Source organism: Aquarana catesbeiana, linkage group LG06 (assembly GCF_042186555.1).
Source record: "Aquarana catesbeiana isolate 2022-GZ linkage group LG06, ASM4218655v1, whole genome shotgun sequence".
Taxonomy (NCBI): domain Eukaryota; kingdom Metazoa; phylum Chordata; class Amphibia; order Anura; family Ranidae; genus Aquarana; species Aquarana catesbeiana.
In genome coordinates, this window is record NC_133329.1 from 48463603 (window position 1) to 48474986 (window position 11384).

General features: G+C 43.5%; 1 protein-coding gene across 3 annotated transcripts in view; it reads right to left on the reverse strand.

The window, feature by feature from the left end:
• Nucleotides 1-8824, reverse strand: part of LOC141148378 (uncharacterized) — a 101732-nt gene extending 92908 nt beyond the window's left edge. For all 3 annotated transcript variants that reach the window (XM_073635813.1, XM_073635814.1, XM_073635816.1), the window contains exon 1: nt 8700-8824. The gene's annotated coding sequence lies outside the window, so the exon portion shown is untranslated. The remainder of the gene's footprint in view (nt 1-8699) is intronic.
• Nucleotides 8825-11384: the final 2560 nt, after the last annotated feature.

Below are 11384 nucleotides of genomic sequence, written 5' to 3' on the forward strand. Positions count from 1 at the left end.
CACTCCTTGGGTTATGAAATTTGTTAGTAAATTCAAAGGCACATTGGAGGCGTAAAAATGTAAAAAATGCAGCAAGTATGTTCAGTACTTGTTTTTTTACCTGCACAGTTTTTAAGCTGGTGATAGGGTCTCTTTAGAGCAACCCTTTTTAATTTTCTTTTATTTCAGTTTTAGATGGAGTAAGGAATAATTAAGACCCCTGTCATATATTTTTTTGTTTCTATCGTTGGCCTCTAATTTCATATCCCAGAGACAAATAGACTGTGCACTCTGCAAGTGCAGTTGCCCCAGAGGTTAGTAAATGAGCAGAAGCTCTGCCGACTTCCATCATCCAATCACGTGCAAGCAAAAATGCTGTCTCTTTTATTTTCCTTGCACGTCATTGAATAATCTTTGCTAAGGGAAGCCTTACCTCATTTACTAAGCTTTGGAGCAACTGCAAAGTGCACAGTCTATTTGCCTTTAATAAATCAACCCCATCTTCTCTTAGACTGTTATCACTAAAACATGTTTAACCACTTACGGACCGCCCGCCGCAGTTTTACATCAGTATTTTGAAGAGGAATATCGTTGTTATGGCAGCAGCTAGCTACCATAACTCCGGTATCCTCTTCTTCAGCGTGTGGTCCACTTTCAGATAAAAGTGGTCTCTGTGGCGGATTTCGCCGCAAGATCACTTTTATCGGTGGCGGGAGAGACCCCCCCTCCCACCGTGCCCTGGTGCCCTCCGCCGCTTACCGGAGCCGTTGGTAGTGGTGGAGGTGATCAGATCCTTCTCCCAGATTGACATGGAGACGAGTGAGACATTGCAGGGCGGAAGCGACGTCAAAACGTCACTTCCTGCCATAGCTCTTAAAGGGCTATTTTTTTTTTTTTTCATTTTTTCAAATGACAACATTTTTTTTTATTGCATTTTAGTGTAAATATGAAATCTGAGTTCTTTTTGTCCCCAGATCTCATACTTTCATACTCTCATGCTTTTTTTTCTATTAAAAGGGATGTTTATATTCCTTACAATAGGAATACAAGTGACACATTTTTTTTTTTAAAGTACAGTGTAAAAAAAAAAAAAAAAAAGGTAAAATAAATAAGAAAAAAATTTTACAATTTTTAAACGTGCCCCGTCCCGCTGAGCTCGCATGCAGAATCGAACGCAATACGTGAGTAGAGCCCGCATATGAAAACGGTGTTCAAACCACACATGTGAGGTATCGCAGCGATCGTTAGAGTGAGAGCAATAATTCTAGCCCTAGACCTCCTCTCCAACTCAAAACATGCAACCTGTAGAATTTTTTAAACGTTGCCTATGGAGATTTTTAAGGGTAAAAGTTTGTCGCCATTCCACGAGCGGGCGCAATTTTGAAGCGTGACATGTTGGGTATCAATTTGCTCGGCATAACATTATCTTTCACAATATGAAAAACATTAGATTAACTTTACTGTTGTCTTATTTTTTAATTCAAAAAAGTGTATTTTTTTCAAAAAAAGTGCGCTTGTAAGACCGCTGTGCAAATACGATGTGACAGAAAGTATTGCAACGACCACCATTTTATTCTCTAGGGTGTTAAAAAATATATATATAATGTTTGGGAGTTCTAATTCATTTTCTAGCAAAAAAAAATAAAAAATTTAAACGTAAACAACAAATCTCAGAAAGAGGCCCAGTCCTTAAGTGGTTAATTATTGGAAGATTTCCCTTCACCTCTTCTTTTAAAGACAACTCAAAAACTTTAGTCTTGCCTACAATTCTCACCAAGACAATAAGAGAGGGAGAATCTCCAGCAGGGACACAAACAGCAGTTAAAACTACAGTCCTTTTATGCTCCATCCAAAACAGAAACAGTTTTGGCTTACACTTTAAATATTTTGTGAAAAAAAATAATCAGCGCCAAAATAAATTACTTCCTCCTATAACAGGGTAAATGTGTAAAATCACCAATATATGTGACTGCACATCTGCTGAACACATATGCAGCGTACACACGAGCGGACCTTTCGACCGGACTGGTCCGACGAACCGAGTCCGGCGGACAATCCGATCGTGTGTGGGCTTCATTGGACCATCAGCGGACTTTTCCAGTCGAAAATCTGACGGACTTTAGATTTGAAACATGCTTCAAATCTTTTCGACGGACTCGAGTCCGGTCGAAAAAATCCGCTCGTCTGTATGCTAGTCCGACGGATGAATACCGACGCTAGGGTAGCTATTGGCTACTGGCTATCAACTTCCTTGTTTTAGTCCGGTCGTACGTCATCACATAGGAATCTGTCGAACTTTGGTGTGATCGTGTGTAGGCAAGTCCGTTCGCTCAAAAGTCCGTCGGAAGTCCGTCAAAAGTCAGATGAAAGTCCGCCGGAATGGCCGTCGGACTTTTGTTGCCGAAAAGCCTGCTCGTGTGTACACAGCCTTATGCCCCGTACACACGGTCGGACTTTGTTTGGACATTCCGACAACAAAATCCATGGATTTTTTCCGACGGATGTTGGCTCAAACTTGTCTTGCATACACACAGTCACACAAAGTTGTCAGAAAATCCGATCGTTCTGAACGCGGTGACGTAAAACACATACATCGGGACTATAAACGGGGCAGTGGCCAATGGCTTTCATCTCTTTATTTATTCTGAGCATGCGTGGCACTTTGTCCGTCGGATTTGTGTACACACGATCGGAATTTCCGACAACGGATTTTGTTGTCGGAAAATTTTATATCCTGCTCTCAAACTTTGTGTGGCGGAAAATCCGATGGGAAATGTCCGATGGCGCCCACACACGGTCGGAATTTCCGACAACACGCTCCGATCCGACATTTTCCATCGGAAAATCCGACCGTGTGTTCGGGGCATTACAGTGATACACCACACCAAATTCAATATTGTTTTCTAAATAGTGCAGCGCTGTGTCTCATTCAATAATGTGCATACAAAATATATATTAACCACTTAAGGACCGCCTCACGCCGATGTACGTCGGCAAGGCGGCACGGGCAGGCAAAATCACGTACCTGTACGTGATTTGCCTCCCGCGGGTGGGGGGTCCGATCGGACCCCCCCCGGTGCCCGAGGCAGTCCCGTTTTGTTCCCCGGCGATCGGAGTGGAGGGGGAGGCCATCCGTTCGTGGCCCCCCCCTCGCGATCGCCGCCGGCCAATGGGAACATTCCTTTGCTGCTGTATGCTAAACAGCAGCAAAGGAAATGATGTCATCTCCCCTCGGCTCGGTAGTTTCCGTTCCAGCGCCGAGGGGAGAAGACATCAATGTGAGTGCACAACACACACACACAGTAGAACATGCAAGGCATACAAAACACCCCGATTCCCCCCCCCCGATCGCCCCCCGATCCCCCCCAATCACCCCCCCCCCCCTGTCACAAACTGACACCAAGCAGGTTTTTTTTGTTTTTTTTTTTCTGATTACTGCATTGGTGTCAGTTTGTGACAGTTACAGTGTTAGCACAGTTACTGTTACCCCCCTGTAGGTCTAGGGTACCCCCCTAACCCCCCCTAATAAAGTTTTAACCCCTTGATCACCCCCTGTCACCAGTGTCACTAAGCGATCATTTTTCTGATCGCTGTATTAGTGTCGCTGGTGACGCTAGTTAGGGAGGTAAATATTTAGGTTCGCCGTCAGCGTTTTATAGCGACAGGGACCCCCATATACTATCTAATAAATGTTTTAACCCCTTGATTGCCCCCTAGTTAACCCTTTCACCACTGATCACCGTATAACCGTTACGGTTGACGCTGGTTAGTTCGTTTATTTTTTATAGTGTCAGGGCACCCGCCGTTTATTACCGAATAAAGGTTTAGCCCCCTAATCGCCCGGCGGTGATATGCGTCGCCCCAGGCAGCGTCAGATTAGCGCCAGTACCGCTAACACCCACGCACGCAGCATGCGCCTCCCTTAGTGGTATAGTATCTGATCGGATCAATATCTGATCAGATCTATACTAGCGTCCCCAGCAGTTTAGGGTTCCCAAAAACGCAGTGTTAGCGGGATCAGCCCAGATACCCGCTAGCACCTGCGTTTTGCCCCTCCGCCCGGCCCAGCCCACCCAAGTGCAGTATCGATCGATCACTGTCACTTACAAAACACTAAACGCATAACTGCAGCGTTTGCAGAGTCAGGCCTGATCCCTGCGATCGCTAACAGTTTTTTTGGTAGCATTTTGGTGAACTGGCAAGCACCAGCCCCAGGCAGCATCAGGTTAGCGCCAGTACCGCTAACACCCACGCACGCACCGTACACCTCCCTTAGTGGTATAGTATCTGAACGGATCAATATCTGATCTGATCAGATCAGATCTATACTGGCGTCCCCAGCAGTTTAGGGTTCCCAAAAACGCAGTGTTAGCGGGATCAGCCCAGATACCTGCTAGCACCTGCGTTTTGCCCCTCCGCCCGGCCCAGCCCAGCCCACCCAAGTGCAGTATCGATCGATCACTGTCACTTACAAAACACTAGACGCATAACTGCAGCGTTCGCAGAGTCAGGCCTGATCCCTGCGATCGCTAACAGTTTTTTTGGTAGCTTTTTATTGAACTGGCAAGCACCAGCGGCCTAGTACACCCCGGTCGTAGTCAAACCAGCACTGCAGTAACACTTGGTGACGTGGCGAGTCCCATAAGTGCAGTTCAAGCTGGTGAGGTGGCAAGCACAAGTAGTGACCCGCTGCCACCAAAAAGACAAACACAGGCCCGTCGTGCCCATAGTGTCCTTCCTGCTGCATTCGCCAATTCTAATTGGGAACCCACTACTTCTGCAGCGCCCGTACTTCCCCCATTCACATCCCCAACCAAATGCAGTCGGCTGCATGAGAGGCATTTTTATGTCCTCCCGAGTACCCCTACCCAACAAACCCCCCCAAAAAGATGTTGTGTCTGCAGCAATCGCGTATATAGGCGTGACACCCGCTATTATTGTCCCTTCTGTCCTGACAATCCTGGTCTTTGCATTGGTGAATGTTTTGAACGCTACCATACACTAGTTGAGTATTAGCGTAGGGTACAGCATTGCACAGACTAGGCACACTTTCACAGGGTCTCCCAAGATGCCATCGCATTTTGAGAGACCCGAACCTGGAACCGGTTACAGTTACAAAAGTTAGTTACAAAAAAAGTGTCAAAAAAAAAAATATATATAAAATTAAAAAAAATAGTTGTCGTTTTATTGTTCTCTTTCTCTCTATTCTCTCTCTCTATTGTTCTGCTCTTTTTTACTGTATTCTATTCTGCAATGTTTTATTGTTATTATGTTTTATCATGTTTGCTTTTCCGGTATGCAATTTTTTATACTTTACCGTTTACTGTGCTTTATTGTTAACCATTTTTTTGTCTTCAGGTACGCCATTCACGACTTTGAGTGGTTATACCAGAATGATGCCTGAAGGTTTAGGTATCATCTTGGTATCATTCTTTTCAGCCAGCGGTCGGCTTTCATGTAAAAGCAATCCTAGCGGCTAATTAGCTTCTAGACTGCTTTTACAAGCCGTGGGAGGGAATGCCCCCCCCCCACCGTCTTCCGTGTTTTTCTCTGGCTCTCCTGTCTCAACAGGGAACCTGAGAATGCAGCCGGTGATTCAGCCAGCTGACCATAGAGCTGATCAGAGACCAGAGTGGCTCCAAACATCTCTATGGCCTAAGAAACCGGAAGCTACGAGCATTTCATGACTTAGATTTCGCCGGATGTAAATAGCGCCATTGGGAAATTGGGGAAGCATTTTATCACACCGATCTTGGTGTGGTCAGATGCTTTGAGGGCAGAGGAGAGATCTAGGGTCTAATAGACCCCAATTTTTTCAAAAAAGAGTACCTGTCACTACCTATTGCTATCATAGGGGATATTTACATTCCCCGAGATAACAATAAAAATGATTAAAAAAAAAAAATATGAAAGGAACAGTTTAAAAATAAGATAAAAAAAGCAAAAAAATAATAAAGGAAAAAAAAAAAAGCACCCCTTTCCCCCCTGCTCTCGCGCTAAGGCGAACGCAAGCGGCGGTCTGTCGTCAAACGTAAACAGCAATTGCACCATGCATGTGAGGTATCACCCCGAAGGTCAGATCGAGGGCAGTAATTTTTGCAGTAGACCTCCTCTGTAAATCTAAAGTGGTAACCTGTAAAGGCTTTTAAAGGCTTTTAAAAATGTATTTATTTTGTTGCCACTGCACGTTTGTGCGCAATTTTAAAGCATGTCATGTTTGGTATCCATGTACTCGGCCTAAGATCATCTTTTTTATTTCATCAAACATTTGGGCAATATAGTGTGTTTTAGTGCATTAAAATTTAAAAAAGTGTGTTTTTTCCCCAAAAAATGCGTTTGAAAAATCGCTGCGCAAATACTGTGTGAAAAAAAAAAAAATGAAACACCCACCATTTTAATCTGTAGGGCATTTGCTTTAAAAAAAATATATAATGTTTGGGGGTTCAAAGTAATTTTTTTGCAAAAAAAAAAAACTTTTTCATGTAAACAATAAGTGTCAGAAAGGGCTTTGTCTTCAAGTGGTTAGAAGAGTGGGTGATGTGTGACATAAGCTTCTAAATGTTGTGCATAAAATGCCAGGACAGTTCAAAACCCCCCCAAATGACCCCATTTTGGAAAGTAGACACCCCAAGCTATTTGCTGAGAGGCATGTCGAGTCCATGGAATATTTTATATTGCGACACAAGTTGCGGGAAAGAGACAAATTTTTTTTTTTTTTTTTTTGCACAAAGTTGTCACTAAATGATATATTGCTCAAACATGCCATGGAAATATGTGAAATTACACCCCAAAATACATTCTGTTGCTTCTCCTGAGTATGGGGATACCACATGTGTGAGACTTTTTGGGAGCCTAACCGCGTACGGGACCCCGAAAAACAATCACCGCCTTCAGGCTTTCTAAGGGTGTAAATTTTTGATTTCACTCTTCACTGCCTATCACAGTTTCGGAGGCCATGGAATGCCCAGGTGGCTTAAAACCCCCCCAAATGACCCCATTTTGGAAAGTAGACACCCCAAGCTATTTTCTGAGAGGTATAGTGAGTATTTTGCAGACCTCACTTTTTGTCACAAAGTTTTGAAAATTGAAAAAAGAAAAAAAAAAATGTTTTTTCTTGTCTTTCTTCATTTTCAAAAACAAATGAGAGCTGCAAAATACTCACCATGCCTCTCAGCAAATAGCTTGGGGTGTCACTTTCCCGCAACTTGTGTCAAAATCTAAAATATTCCATGGACTCAATATGCCTCTCAGCAAATAGCTTGGGGTGTCTACTTTTCAAAATGGGGTCATTTTGGGGGGTTTTGTGCCATCTGGGCATTCCATGGCCTCCGAAACTGTGATAGGCAGTAAAGAGTGAAATCAAAAATTTACACCCTTAGAAATCCTGAAGGCGGTGATTGGTTTTCGGGGCCCCGTACGCGGCTAGGCTCCCAAAAAGTCCCACACATGTGGTATCCCCATACTCAGGAGAAGCAGCTGAATGTATTTTGGGGTGCAATTCCACATATGCCCATGGCCTGTGTGAGCAATATATCATTTAGTGACAACTTTTTGTAATTTTTTTTTTTTTTTTGTCATTATTCAATCACTTGGGACAAAAAAAATAAATATTCAATGGGTTCAACATGCCTCTCAGCAATTTCCTTTGGGTGTCTACTTTCCAAAATGGGGTCATTTGTGGGGGTTTTGTACTGCCCTGCCATTTTAGCACCTCAAGAAATGACATAGGCAGTCATAAACTAAAAGCTGTGTAAATTACAGAAAATGTACCCTAGTTTGTAGACGCTATAACTTTTGCGCAAACCAATAAATATACGCTTATTGACATTTTTTTTACCAAAGACATGTGGCCGAATACATTTTGGCCTAAATGTATGACTAAAATTTAGTTTATTGGATTTTTTTTTTATAACAAAAAGTAGAAAATATCATTTTTTTTCAAAATTTTCGGTCTTTTTCCGTTTATAGCGCAAAAAATAAAAACCGCAGAGGTGATCAAATACCATCAAAAGAAAGCTCTATTTGTGGGAAGAAAAGGACGCAAATTTCGTTTGGGTACAGCATTGCATGACCGCGCAATTAGCAGTTAAAGCGACGCAGTGCCAAATTGGAAAAAGACCTCTGGTCCTTAGGCAGCATAATGGTCCGGGGCTCAAGTGGTTAAACATTTCATAATCAAAAAATATTTTAAAGTAAAAAATGAAAATGTCAAGAAATTTGAAAAAAAAACCAATTCATCTGTGTCAATGCTTCCAAAACAATCACCGCTGTGTGTGTTCGTCCTCAAAAGGACCAATATCCAAGGCACACCTCCACCCGCTAAAGTGCCTGCTCCAATCAGTGATGAATGAAAAAGCAGAGACAAATCACTCCTCGTGTCCACCACAATGGATCAACTTTCACTCTCCAATGGCAATCCTACAGTCTCCAGATTGTGTGGGTAATCAGTGTTTGTATTGCCATCAGACAAACCTTCCTTCACTTTCTCATAAGTGCTCAATCACGCTATTACTTCCGTAGGTTATAGACATGAAACAACAAAACACAAGTGCCATAGTGTACTCTGTTTTGTTTTGGGGGCTTCTAATAAACATGCAAACATAGTGATTTGTCTATGCTTTTTTATTCATCTTTGAGGTGAGCAGGCACTTTAGCTGGTGGAGGTGTACACTTTAAATATACTTTAAATTATAGCTGTGAAAAGCAAAGTGTGTACTCACCTTCCTCTGAGAGTTATCACGGCTTCTGTACCGTTAGTTTCACTTCTCCTTAGTTATAAACACAGAGCTCTTTAAATTTTTCTGCTAATAGTTTCGATTTCCTACTCAAACAACAGGAAGTCAAAACTCTATTGCAATGCAGCCAGAAAAAAACAAATGAATCCTGAAAGTGTTACAACATGTATTCTGTAACGTGCGTTCTTAGCTTCCATATTACTGTGTTGGCACTGGTAATAACATTAGCTGAGTTCAAATTGTTTTTTGTTTACTAACCCTTTCATAACTAAGCCTATTTTTGAAATTTGGTGTTTACAAGTTAAAATCCATATTTTTTGCTAGAAAATTGCTTAGAACCCCCAAACATTATATATATTTTTTTAGCAGAGAATCTAGAGAATAAAAGGGAGATTGTTGCAATATTTTATATCACACAGTATTTGTGCAGCAGTGTTTTAAACGCAAATTTTTGGAAAAGGGACACTTTCATGAATTTAAAAAAATCCAAACAGTAAAGTTACCCCAATTTTTTTTGTATAATGTGAAAGATGATGTTACGCCGAGTAAATAGATACCAAACATGTCACGCTTTATAATTGCACGCACTCGTGGAATGGCGACAAACTATGGTAGCTATGAATTTCCATAGGCGACGCTTTAAATTTTTTTTACGGTTACCAGGTTTGAGTTACAGAGGAGGTCTAGGGCTAGAATTATTGCTCTCGCTCTGACGATCGCGGCGATACCTCACATGTGTGATTTGAACACCGTTTACATATACGGGCGCGACTTCCGTATGCGTTTTTTTCGCTGCACGAGCTCACAGGAGCAGGGGCGCTTTAAAAAAAAAATGTTTTTATTTATTTTATTTATTGTTATATTTATAAATTGTGTTTAAAAAAAAATGTTTTTTTTTTTACTTTTATTGCTGTCACAAGGAATGTAAACATCCCTTGTGACAGTAATAGGTGGTGACAGGTACTCTTTATGGAGGGATTGGGGATCTAAAAGACCCCCGATCCCTCCTCTGCACTTCAAAGTATTCAGATCGCCGAAAACGGCGATTCTGAATACTGTGTATTTTTTTAAATTCGGTGCCATTGGCAGCCGAGTAAACGGGAAGTGACGTCATGACGTCGCTTACGCGTTTACAATTAGAAGGCTGGAACGAAGCCATTCATGCCGATTGGACACCGGGAGGCCCGGTAAGAGCGGCGGGAGGGGGGGCGTCCCCTCCCAATCCTCCGGTATAACAGCTGAGCGGCTTTTAGCCGCATCGGTTGTTATATACGGATAGCCAATCGCCGGCTCGAAACAACGGTACCGGGATGATGCCTGCAGCTGCGGGCATCATCCCGGTATAACCCCCATAAGCCGAGTACGCACATCTGTGTACGGTCGGCGGGAAGGGGTTAAAAGTAAGCAGGTACAAAAAAGTGTATCAGCTGACTTTTAATTAGGGATGAGCTGAACACCCCCCAAGGTTCGGTTCGCACCAGAACTTGAGAACAGGCAAAACATTTGTGCGAACACCGTTAAAGTCTATGGGACACAATAATAGTGCTAATTTTAAATGCGTATATGCAAGTTATTTAGGGTTGCCACCTTTTCTTCAAGCCAAACCCGAACACTTTAGCGGCGCACGGCATGGCACCCCCCACCGTGGCACAATTTTGCCACGATTGTCACGCGACAAATCGCGGCAAAATCACGCAATTAGAATCGTGGGATGCCTGTCACCCAAAAGAAATTTGGCTTCGCGATTGGGTTGCCATTATTCCCATCCCCTCCTGTTACAAATCTTCTTCCCCTTCCAGCACAAATCCTCCTCCCTCCAATACCCCCATGGTAGCTGACAGGGTGTACCACGGGGCCCAAGCACACAGGGGGACCCGGACAACAGGGGGATCGGAGCAGCAGGTGGGAGGGGGGGGCAATTACAGAGGAGGGAGAGATAGAGGGGTGACAGGCAGCTACTGGTGCGGAAGTTTTTAATAAATTAAATGTTTAAAAACAATAGACTCACTCTCCATGTCAGAGCTGTATATGTCAGTCTGTGAAGTCCACTGTCCCATTCTCCCCTCCGATCTCTGGAGGAAACAGAGAGCCGTGGGAAACTCATGTGAACTGTCAGCCTCTGATGATGGAGGCGTGGTTAAGCCTCCGGAACGCTCTGATTGGTCACAGTGTCCCAGGCTATCTGACAGCTCACTGCAGTTTGCCCGGCGGCTCTGTATCCTTGGGTTCCTCCAGCGATTCAGTGATAACAGCAGAGTGGATCGGGAGAATTGGACAGCAGCGTTTACAGACTGACATGCCTACAGCTCTGACATGGAGAGTGAGTGGATTGTTTTTAAACATTTATTTTATTAAAAACTACCACACCAGCAGCTGCCTGTCGACTCTCTCTCTACCTTATGTTTTGACTCCTCTGTAATTGCCCCCCCGCCCGCCGCTCTGATCTCTCTGCAATCTGGGTCCCCCTGTGTGCTGGGGCCCCATGGTACCCCCTGTCAGCGGCACTGGTGTCTGGGTGTCAGGCAGAAGGAAACCCGGGCACAGCATTCCAAACCGCTACTGTCCGGGTCAAAACCGGACAGGTGGCAACCAGTGGCGGCTGGTGCTCAAAATTTTTGTGGTGGCAAAAACAAACTGAAAAAAAAAACATCAGTTGCAGCTACTGTGCCC